Source organism: Silene latifolia, chromosome 4, assembly GCF_048544455.1.
Source record: "Silene latifolia isolate original U9 population chromosome 4, ASM4854445v1, whole genome shotgun sequence".
Taxonomy (NCBI): Eukaryota; Viridiplantae; Streptophyta; class Magnoliopsida; order Caryophyllales; family Caryophyllaceae; genus Silene; species Silene latifolia.
Window position 1 is genome coordinate 57,492,301 of NC_133529.1, and position 12,866 is coordinate 57,505,166.

The window sequence follows — 12,866 nt, forward strand, 5'->3', positions numbered from 1 at the left end:
AGGCTAATTCGGGGGCTAAATATGCGCTAATTATGGTCACATCAACCCGTCAAGGTAACAAAAGAATTTGTTGGAGGCTAACCTCTCAAGCATTTGGTCAATGAATGTTAGGGGGAAATGATCCTTTCTTGTTGCGGAATTCAATTTTCGATAGTCAATACACATACGCCAACCGGTGATCTTCCTCGTGGGTATTATCTTATTCTTTTCGTTTGTCACCACCGTGGTACCTCCTTTCTTAGGCACTACTTGAACGGGGCTAACCCACAAAGAATCCGATATGGGATATATGATTCCCGCATCAAGCAATTTCATAACCTCTCCTTTGACAACTTCTTGCATGTGGGGGTTTAATCTTCTTTGAGGTTGAATGGTAGGTCTATGGTCATCCTCTAGATGAATTCTATGCATGCAAAAGTTGGGACTTATCCCCTTAAGGTCATCTAGACTATAAACTATAGCCTTCTCATGTTGTTTCAACACATCAAGCAATTTTCCCAATTGGTTCTCATCAAGTCTATCGTTAACAATCACGGGTTTGGTCTTTGATTCATCAAGGTCAGCATATTTCAAATTTGGGGGAAGGGGTTTTAAAGTAGGAGTTTGTACCTCACTTTCCTCCTTTGAAGGTTCATTGAGAATTTGCTCCATCTCCATTAGACATTCGATTCTCATGGCATATTCAACTTGTTCTTCATTCTCATCAATCTCATCACATTCGAATTCCATGACGGATTCCTCTTGCTCTTGAGCTTGTAAGATGTCTTCTAGAATGGATTGCTCATCTTCTATAGGTTGACATACTTTCACAAGGATGTTATGTACTAATTCGGATTGTGCATGAGTGAGTTCTATGTTAGCTAGAGCGGCCTCAAAAAGATCTACCTCCAATTCCCAATACATATTTTTAGCCTCACTTACTTCCAAGGCTTCCAAGGCTTCCAATGCTTGCATGGGATCTTTGAAGAAAGGTATACTTAAGTGGTCCTCTACAAAACAATCTATAAGGTCCATCTTGCAAAATATCAAACAACTCGAAAATAGTTAAAATAAACCTTGAGGAGTTTTACTTCCCCAAGGCAAAGAAACACACAACTAATAACAATACAAGAAAATCTAAATCAAGTTAACACCGTCCCCGGCAACGGCGCCATTTTTGGTCATGATCCCTTATGAGGGGTTTAGTTTTCAGTACTTGTTGTTAGGAGCACCTAGACTAAAACACAATTTATAACTTCACAAACAACTCTACAATTAGTAAAGAGGCAAGTAAAGGTCGGATCCCAAGGGACGGGAATTGAGATGAGATTTTCTATTGCAACTAGTGGTGTCTAAGGGTGTCACAATTTGGGGTTTGAAGTAGAAGATCACTAAACTAAATAGCAAAGAAAGTAAACAAGTAAGATGAATTAAAAGGGATGTAAACAATTTATAAAAAGCATTAGGGTGTCATGGGGTCATAGGGGATTCATGGGAATTGATCATACAAACATATTCTCAAATTATAAGCAAGCAATTATTGTTGTGATGGATCGAGTTGGTTTATATCTTACAATCCTAGGAAAGTATGGGTCCCGGTGCCGAATCGATTAGATTGTACAACACCTACAAGTCGACTTAATCTTCCCTACTCAACAATATGCATGGTCTAATGAGACTCGAGTTGGTTTATGTCTTACAAGTCTCATTAAAAAGATAGGTGATGGGTAAAAAATGCAAGGATTCATAGGCTCACATTTCATCAAACATAACATGTGCATAAGTTGAGATCACAACAAGCAAGCAAATAAATTATGAAAACATATTAAATTAAGCATGAATCATTCCCCATGTTGGTTTCCCCTAATTACTCATTAACCCTAGCTAAGGAAACTACTCACTAATTATCATGTTGAACATGCTAGCAAGGTTGTCAATCATACCAACAAAGTGAAACGTGATGAATAAATGAAAGTGATTAACAATAATTAAAAAGGGATTAAAAGAATTATACCTACTAATGATTCCAATAATAAAGCAAAGAATAAAAGAAGTACTTGATGCTTGATTGGAAGGTTGTCAATCTCCCAATAATAACCCAAATAATCATCAATTACCCAAAATAAAGGATGAACAAGAGAGAGATTAAGGAAATAAAACTTGTATTAAAACTTGATTAAATGTTGATTACAAGATTAAAGAGAGATTTGATTGATATTAACTACACCAAAGATTGCTAAGAAGAACACACTCTTCTAATTAGACTAATGGGGTATTTATAGTGGGGATTAGTTACATAAATTAGGGTTTACTAAGGGCTTAAATGACGATTAAGTCCTTGAGGAATCGCCGGTCTCTAGGGAGACTCTGGTCTCTTTTTCGCCGGTCTTAGAAAAAGATGCGCATCCTTTCTTGAAGTTTGAAGAAGACGAAATAGCTGTAAGGGAATCCGGACGTCTTTAGCACGGGACGGGCGGATTTGGGTGCTTCTAGACGGGCGTCCAGAGGGGGAAGACGGGCGGATTGGTGGCGTTTTGGACGGGCGTCTTATGGAGGAAGACGCTCATATTGTAGGTGATGGACGGGCGTCTTCAGCGCAATCCGCACGGATTGTCAAACAGCTTCATTCCTTCTTTTTTTCTTCCTTTTTCTTCATAGAATCCTTAAGGATTTCCTTAGGGATGCAAGGATCTTTTCTCATCATTGCCCATCTATTATAGTATGTACAAAGGACTTCTAATCTTGTCCCTCCTTGATGCTTGGTCATTGAATTCAATCAAATTAGCCTCATTTTGCCATGAAAATGCAAGGTTTGCACTCCTTTCTTACCAAGGACACAAAACCTCAAAGAATATGCAAAACAAAGGACTAAAGACAATAAATTACCCAAATATGCACTAAAAAGCATGGGAACAAGGCTAATTCGGGGACTAAATATGTTCTAATTATGGTCACATCAATGCGCACGGTAGGAAATGTGTCTGTCCGGCCGAAGCAACAGCTGGCTACCATCAAAATCCTCAGCCCAAGCAGGCGCCGCCCGCAGGTTCAGCCCCCGCGGGGCTGTAACCCGTCTGGCCTCCCAACCCGCGACGTGAACGTCATCCTCAACCGTCTCCGCCCTCCGTGTCTTCTGACCACAAGACTCCACGTGACGGATAGGAGGCATCTTAATGTTCCTAACGACGTTCTGCAACTCACGTCTGGTCGGCCGAGGAGCCCTCCTCCTAGTAACCCTCCTCCCGGAGGTACCAGCCTCAGACCCTGTCTGAGCTCTCTCAACGTGAGCAGCCCCAACAACAGGCTCCTCCCGAGCCCCAGCGGCTCCCTCAGCACCAACAACGGGCCCCTCACGAACCTTAGCGGCTCTCTCAACCCTAATGGCCTCCTCGGAGGGCCCCTCCTCCTCAGAAGCGTCCTCTACAGTCACGTCAGGCGCATGATACGGTCGTTATGTACCAAAAATAAATACCTAAGTACGACTATAAGAATTCAACGGTAAGTAGGGTCGATCTCCACAGGGAGGCGGTCACTATCTACTTGTCTATTCGGTCTGTCTACGGTCACAAGATGGGGGGTTTTAAATAGTTTAACTAAACTAATAAGATTAAAAAGGAATAAGAGAAATTAAAAATAGAGAGAGAACTAGGATTTCGGTTCATCAATGAACGTCAGTTAATTGCAGGTAAGGTCACAGATTAGTCGATGTGTCGGTCTAAGGGGCAATGAATATCTCCTTTCAGCCTCATGACGTAAATCGCAGCCTCAAGCGCATCCAGCTCGGCTTTGAAAAGGGGAGACTCACCATAACCGTTGTCTTCATCTAAATCGTCATCTAAAACAAACTCACATGACGTTTTATTGCTCACACTGGCCAAATCAGTCGATCGAGTAGAAATGTTACTCGATCGAAGACTCTCCTCTTGAATTTCACTCGATCGAGTGCATGAAATAGCTCGATCGAGTAGTTCCTCTAGGCAGCAGTTCGATCGAGTAGAATAAAGTGTTCGATCGAACGATTCTTCAGGTAATTCACTCGATCGACGAATATATTTCACTCGATCGAGTGATTCTTGCTGTACAGTGCTGAAATCCTCGTGTCAGGCATCATTATCTGATAGAACTTCGTAATTCGAGTCATTCCAGTCATCGAAAGCTTGACTAATCGAGCTATTTGAGACTCGAGCTTATCAAATCGCGCACAAGTGTGTCTATCACCTTCTTGCACTTGGAGTGCAAACGCCTTCATCAAAGATTTCAGCCCCGCAATCTCTTCTTTCTGCTTATCAGGAGGAGGAGTTTGTTGTTGCACTGGCCAGACAAATGGAGGCTGTTGGTAGCCTCGTTGATAATGTAGATGTGGCGGCACAACTACAACAGAGTGGCTAGCTTGTCCATGCTGCTTGAATGCATAGACCTCGTCGCGCCAAATTTTGACACGGTCGTTTCCCGCTAGGCAAACAGCTGCATCATGCCCAGCAGCACCACATCTCTCGCACAAAACCACCTTCCGCGCCATATAATGAGACATAGGTGGAAGGTCAAAGGTACTCAAGCCTTCCCTTTGATGATCTTTGACCTAGAATTGTCTAGGTAGGACCTGTAGGACTTATCAAAACAGCACTAGAGAAAAAGATGAGAACGGCCTCAAGGGAAAAAATCCCTTGAGGCTAAAAACAGACAAAATAAAACAAGTAAATAAATAGTTGCCTCCCCGGCAACGGCGCCAAAATTTGATACGGTCGTTATGTACCAAAAATAAATACCTAAATACAACTAACAGAAGTCAACGGTAAGTAGGGTCGATCTCCACAGGGAGGCAGTCACTATCTACTTGTCTTTTCGGTCTGTCTACGGTCACAAGATGGGGGGGGGGTGTAAATATTTTAACTAAACTAATAAGATTAAAAAGGAATAAGAGAAATTAAAAAGAGAGAGAGAACTAGGATTTCGGGTCATCAATGAACGTCAGTTAATTGCAGGTAAGGTCACATATTAGTCAATGTGTCGGTCTAAGGGGCAATGAATATCTCCTTTCGGTCTCAATTCGCCCTAAAATGCCATTAGCTTAACTTTTGCCCTTACTAAAGCATCCTATTGTTCACTGCGGGTCTCACCCCTTCCAACCTTTCGGTCTAGGTCAAGGCTTACCAAAATTAAAAGGCTAATTGCATCGATTCAACAAGAAGGGCGAGTCGTTTTTTGTGCGTTTTTTTCGTAGATTGTTTTGTTTGGTTGGGTTTGGGCGGGATTGCCCTTGTTCTGCTTTGCAGGTTTATTTTGGATTTGTCCATTTTATGCCGTCGTAATGCCGAAATTTAGGCTGACGTTCTTTGATTGCAGGAGAGTGCTCGGGACCTCTTGGGTCCATTGCCGCGACCTTGGAGGACCTGTTCCGGACCGGGACAGTTACTAGTCCAACCAGTGCGCTGATACGTGCATTTTATATAGTCCTTTTAGGCGTTTTTATGCACGTATTTCTATGCTATTATCGTAGTTTTATGCTACGAAATGCCCCGAATATGCTACTTTGGTTTGTTTTGTCTTATTTGCAGGAATGAACCAGAAAGTAGTGAAATTGAGCCTTTTACCGTCCGTTTAGCATGCATTTGGAGGAAGAGTGAATTTGGAGCGGGAATATAGCTATTTTGAGATGCGCAAAGAAGAAAGATAACTGGGCGAGCAAAGGAAGAACTTCAAATTGCTAGTGCCTACTTTGAAGAGCCATATCTCGAGTTCTACAACAGATATTCTGGTGATTCCAATAGAAGATGAAAGCTTGTCCTCTTAGCTTCCAACGCCACCGGAATCGCCCTGTTTGCCCAAGTAACGAAGAAATGGCAGCCGTTTTAAGTTCAGTGCGCAAAGCAGGAAATTGTGAGCTGGAAAGTACTCGATCGAGTACAATTATGATCGATCGAGTCCTTTTTCTACTCGATCGAGTAGTTGCATTTTAGGATTTACTCAATCGAGTAGATTTTCTACTCGATCGAGTGGGTTGAGCTTAATTTTACACGATCGAGTGATATAAAGTTACTCGATCGAGTGGTTTTGATGTTACGCGGGATTAATTAACCCGTGTTGGGCTTAATTTCGGGATAGACTTTTGTTTTCCTATTTAAGCTTTCATAATTAGGTTAAGGGGGATCTCTTATCATAATATACACTATCATATGTTACTTTCTCCTACTGTTACTTTGGATATTGCTTTTCTTCCCTTTTCTGAATCCTTACTCTGTAACTTTCTATTCCTTTCTATTCTTCTTATTTAATGTTTGTTAATCTTCTTTCCCTTATTCTTGATCTCTTATTATTTATGTCTAGCTAATTTCTCTGCTAGGATTAGGTGATTCAATGGACCGATGTTAATTGCTAATTAGGTTTATATGTTGTCGTTGTTATTTTAGTCTATGTTGTTAATCACTGCTTTAATTGTATCCTGCTAGTTGAATCGATGCCATTAGCCTTTTAATTTTGGTAAGCCTTGACCTAGACCGAAAGGTTGGAAGCGGTGAGGCCCGCAGTGAACAATAGGATGCTTTAATGAGGGCGAAAGTTAAGCTAATGGCATTTTAGGGCGAATTGAGACCGAAAGGAGATATTCATTGCCCCTTAGACCGACACATCGACTAATCTGTGACCTTACCTGCAATTAACTGACGTTCATTGATGACCCGAAATCCTAGTTCTCTCTCTCTCTTTTTAATTTCTCTTATTCCTTTTTAATCTTATTAGTTTAGTTAAAATATTTAAACCCCCCCCCCCCCATCTTGTGACCGTAGACAGACCGAATAAACAAGTAGATAGTGACCGCCTCCCTGTGGAGATCGACCCTACTTACCGCTGACTTATGTTAGTTGTACTTAGGTATTTATTTTTAGTACATAACGACCGTATCAAATTTTGGCGTCGTTGCCGGGGAGGAAACTATTTATTTACTTGTTTTATTTTGTCTGTTTTTAGCCTCAAGGGATTTTTTCCCTTGAGGCCGCTCTCATCTTTTTCTCTAGTGCTGTTTTGATAGGTCCTACAGGTCCTACCTAGACAATTCTAGATCAAAGATCGTCAAAGGGAAGGCTTGAGTACCTTTGACCTTCCACCTATGTCACATTCTATGGCGCAGTAGGTGGTTTTGTGTGAGAGATGTGGTGCTGCTGAGCATGATGCAGCTGTTTGCTTAGCGGGAAACGACCGTGTCAAAATTTGGCGTGACGAGGTCTATGCATTCAAGCAGCGTGGACAAGCTAGCCACTCTGCTGTAGTTGTGCCGCCACATCTACCCTATCAACGAGGCTACCAACATCCTCCATTTGTCTGGCCACTGCAACAACAAGCTCCTCCTCCTGATAAGCAGAAAGAAGAGATTACGGGGCTGAAATCTTTGATGAAGGCGTTTGCACTCCAAGTGCAAGAAGGTGATAGACACACTTGTGCGCGATTTGATAAGCTCGAGTCTCAAATAGCTCGATTTAATGTTTCGATGACTGGGATGACTCGGATTACGAAGTTCTATCAAATAATGATGCCTTACACGAGGATTTCAGCACTGTACAGCAAGAATCACTCGATCGAGTGAAATATATTGGTCGATCGAGTGAATTACCTGAAGAATCGTTCGATCGAACACTTTATTCTACTCGATCGAACTGCTGCCTAGAGGAACTACTCGATCGAGCTATTTCATGCACTCGATCGAGTGAAATTCAAGAGGAGAGTCTTCGATCGAGTAACATTTCTACTCGATCGACTGAATTGGCCAGTGTGAGCAATAAAACGTCATGTGGGTTTATTCGAGATGACGATTTTGATGAAGACAACGGTTATGGTGAGTCTCCCCTTTTCAAAGCCGAGTTGGATGCGCTTGAGGCTGCGATTTACGGGACGGTTTCCACAGAGGAGGCAGCTGAGTCAGTGATTGCTCCTAACACGGATGAGGTAATATATTCTTTTGTCAATGATTCCGACATTGAGAGACACCAACCCGAGGTAGTAAACGATAATTATATTATTGCTTGTTTAAATAGTACATCGCCTCATTTGACTCATGCTTTGTATTTTAATGCTATAGCCCCTCCCAGTTGGTCAATTAATTTAACGATCTTTCACCGTTCTTGTCATCATAATTTTGTTAATCTGAAACGGTACCCTAATTTATTGTTAATTGCTCCTGAGCTCCGTTATTTTGTTGATAAATTTAGGAGCTGTCATAGGAAATTTGTTAGACTTAAACGGTCGTACATTTTTATTTCCTATTTCTTTATTCCATTGTGGTGCTACTTACATTTTTGTGTAGCACATGCGCAGCTGTTTGATCGGTTGTTGCGCGCTTTAAGCTGTTTTGACCAGGTTAATTATAGAGGCTCGAAGAAAAGAAGGTCGAGTTGGGACCTGTCTGAAACTAGCGCTACCCGGGAGGCAACCTGGAGATTTTGTTTTTAGTTGTTTTTCAAACATTTCAGTTTTTATTTTGTTTAATAATCGGTTCTCTCGATCGAGTTTTCTTGCTTTGATTCGCTTCCTATGACGCCACTATGAAGCTGTTTGCGACCTCCGATGTTGCTGGCTGGTTTGGGGAGGTCCCTTCTTCGCGTTATCTTGTAAGTTTTCCGCATCTTCACCCTCCTTTTTTTTAGTTTGCATTTCCTTTCCCTATTTTTGGGTACAATGAGGGCATTGTACGGTTTGGTTTAAGGAGGTTATACATTCATATCTGTGTCTGCATTTTGTTTTTATTGCATTTCTGTTGTCACGTTTAATTTCCGTTTGCATTGTTGTTTATTCTTATTAAAATTCAAAATCTCATAAAAATTTGAAAATTTCAAAAATTCAAAAAAAAAACACGTTTATTTTTGCATATAAGTTGAGTCGGAACAGTGGTTTTCAGTGATGAAATTGCACTGTAATTTGCCTTTTTGCTTAAGCCTTGCATTGCACTATATATTCTTTTAGCTTTGTCTTTTTGCATATGTACGAGTTAATGTTAAATTTAGTTGAACGAATAGACTTGACCTGAAATTTTGGCGAGCTACTTATAAATTCTTAGTAAAAGACGAGTAAAAACAACAACAACAAAAACGGCACCTCAAGACCCACACAAGGTCCGCCAACAACCCAGAGTACGCTCCCGATACAATGAGATATTCTCTACAACTCAAAAAGGTAATTTCTACGCCAATTTGAGCGCAGACAGGTCGAAATTTCAAAATGTGACCGCAACAAAGCAACGTGATTTTACCACGTCTCAAATCGACCTAAACTTCCAATAGGGTCCATTTCAAAGAAAACTGACTCAATTCAAGCCGAAACAGACGCACACAACTTAAGCAAATAAACTTGACCTTGTGAAATGAGACGGTTTCTTCGCCTCACTCACGTTTTTCGAGCATAGGGGACGGAAACGGGGACCAAAATGCAAACAAAAAGCACCCCTATACTCCTAAACAGGTTTCTAACCTAATGCAATCATCAATTTCACTCGAAATTGGCTCAAACAAAAACGCCCAAGTCGATTTGGAGGGGGGTAATATTTTGCCCTAATTCAATCAATGAAAAAAACCAACAAATTCAAATGGATTCAAGAGGAATTACATACCATGAGATGACATGTTCATAATGGCACCAACTCAAGCAAGCAAGAAGACCAACAATGGGGATTTTCCGCAGGTTTTCGAGTTTGTGTGAGGAAGACGAAGTGAGAATAGGGAGCTTCCCATTCTCGCGTCTTTAACAGAAAAAAAAGGAAGCCTCCGTCCCTCGCCAAGGTGCTCGCTCCTAAATGGGGCTTCCCCTTTACTTTTCCAGCGGAATTTTTGGCTTGGGCCCAATTTCCTACGCAAACTATCAAACTTCAACAAAGGCGACCAAAACAGCCATTCCATTTTCAAAAATAATAGTGAAAATTCAAAATTCACTATTTCTTCAAATTTCAAACGACATCAATTAAAAGCGTCAATTTCAAAAAATAATAGTGAAAATTCAAAATTCACTATTTCTTCAATTATAAACAACGGCAATTAAAATCGTCAATTTTAAAAAATATAATGAAAATTCAAAATTCACTATTTCTTCAAATTTCAACGACGACAATTAAATCCGTCAATTTCAAAAATAATAGTGAAAATTCAAAATTCACTTTTTCTTCAAATTTCAAACGACGGCAATTAAAACCGTCAATTTCAAAAAATATTGTGAAAATTCAAAATTCACTATTTCTTCAAATTTCAACGACGACAATTAAAACCGTAATTTCAAAAATAATAGTGAAAATCAGAACTCACTATTTTCCACGGCGGCAATTAAAAGCCCCCACCTGTCAAACACAAAATCAAGGGCAGGTCCCAAACCCGCCATTCCCACAAAATTTCAAATCGCGGAATGACGAAATTGAAATCGTCCTCCCCAAACAAACATCAAACAGCAGAGCACTCATCTGTCTCTTTTCTGTAAAATCAACGGTAACAAAAGCCGCTATTTCCCCTCGGATTCAAAAATCGTTGCCGACCCTGGGGGCTAGGCTCACAAACTTATCCCTTTCCGGCACCACAAACAAACGCCGAGATTCCCCAACGGGATATCGCGGGTTTCCTCATGAAGCCGGCCAATTCAAAAAAACTACTCAAAACAAGCCTATCATGGCTATTTCCCCACAGTCGATCAACCGACCTTCGATATGGCTGGCGAGCCTCACAACGCATATGGCTAGCGAGCCTTACAACACACCTCGGCTGGCGAGCCCTCTTCATATACGCATCACGGCTGGCGAGCCTCACAACGCATATGGCTGGCGAGCCTTACAACGCACCGCGGCTGGCGAGCTCTCTTCATATATGCACCGTGGCTGGCGAGCCTCACAACGCATATGGCTGGCGAGCCTCACAACGCACCATGGCTGGCGAGCCTCACAATGTACCATGGCCGGCGAGCATCACAAAGCATATGGCTGGCGAGCCTTACAAGGCACCGCGGCTGGCGAGCCCTCTTTATATACGCACCGTGGCTGGCGAGCCTCACAACGCATATGGCTGGCGAGCCTTACAACGCACCATGGCTGGCGAGCCTCACAACGCACCATGGCTGGCGAGCCTCACAATGCATATGGCTTGCGAGCCTCACAACGCACCATGGCCGGCGAGCCTCACAATGCACCATGGTTGGCGAGCCTTACAACGTACCATGGTTGGCGAGCCTTACAACGCACCATGGCTGGCGAGCCTTACAACACACCATGGTTAGCGAGCCTCACAAAGCTCCATGGCTGGCGAGCCTTACAGCGCACCATGGCTAGCGAGCCTTACAGCGCACCGCGGCTGGCGAGCCCTATTCATATACGCACCGCGGTTGGCGATCCCTCTTCATATCCGCATCACAGCTGGCGTGCCATTATCCACGAACAATACAAATCGAGGACATATCCCGAAGATGCCTCGGGTACGACTCCTCCACACAATTGGCGAGCCTTTATCTGCAAACAGGACACAGCTTAAGGAAATATCCCGAAGATGCCTCAGGTATGACTCCTTCTTATGGCTGGCGAGCCTTTGTACATAGCCTAACGGACTTTAAACGACCCGCACGGATAGTCGACAGACTCTAAACTGTTCCCGATGACAGGTCCTTGGCTCGTACCCTCGAGTCGCCTTGGCGTCGCCCATCCCGATGGCAGGTCCTTAGCCCGAATCCTTTCGAGCCGCCTCGACGTCGCTTGGGTCTCTAGGTTGTAATCTTCGATTGACCTAGGGGCTCTACTTTAACTTTCGCCCTGTCCAAGCCTCAGTCAAAGTGGGAACTCTGTAGATACCCAATATCTGCTGAGACTCCAACAAACACCCGATGATTATCGGACTGCAACATGCTTTGGAATCGTGGCGTTTGATCAACAGTTTGTGTACAACTTTACGTCGGAAAACTTAAAATTATTTCGAAAATAAAACATTTCAAAACTTTTCAAAAGTACTTGAGTGTTTAATGCATGACGACGGGGTCGCAATGACAGTAACTAGAGTCAAAACCGACACTGGACCAAAAACCGACTCAAAATTCAAATCCTGACTCCAACAACGAGTCAAACCGAGTCAAACACAAAAAACAAACCATTCAAATGCTTCTATGTTAAGATTTCCCGGAATCTTACATAGTCAAGTACCAAACATGTTCATCCAAATCCTAGGATAGAACAAATCATGATTGCACTTGTGTGAAAGCGACAAGACACCTCGAAGACGTGCGACGTGGCTCGCGCCTCTTTGAGCAGCCCAGGTGGCCACGTCGCTCAAAACTCACACAACCACTCATTTTCCTATAAATACCCCACAAATGCAACTATTTGAGTGTTACGCGAGCGTCCGCCCCCTCTTTTCTCCCTTAAAATTCTCGACTCGACTTCCTAAGTCACAATCCGACACATTTCTACGACCTACCGATCGTAAACACAAGCCTTACACATTGTTTGGTACAGTCATCGTGCATTAAATCACTTGACGGACCATCTCGACCACTACACCAACACTAAAATTAACAAACACTCTTTTTACTTATCAAAACGGTTTTAAACTGAGTTTTTCCGACCAAACGAGTTGATACACTTACGTCGGTTTCTCGTTATAAGCCAAACATGTAAGTATGAGGGTGTAAAAATATTCTTTTATCATGTTTTTATATGTTTCATGACTATAGCATGCTAAATCTTGTATAACATGGTCCAAAACATGGGAAGAATGAGCCAAAAACGGACTTTTGGTTGAGGCAGAGGCTACTTACGTAGCAGATAGGCTCGCGCCTAAAGGACCCTGCCCAGACTTAAGTCCAAACCGTGTATGGTCTCTTCATCTCCCTTATTTTCATTTTCATATTTGTAGTCAATTTTTACCATTTCAAGTATTTTCAAGTCA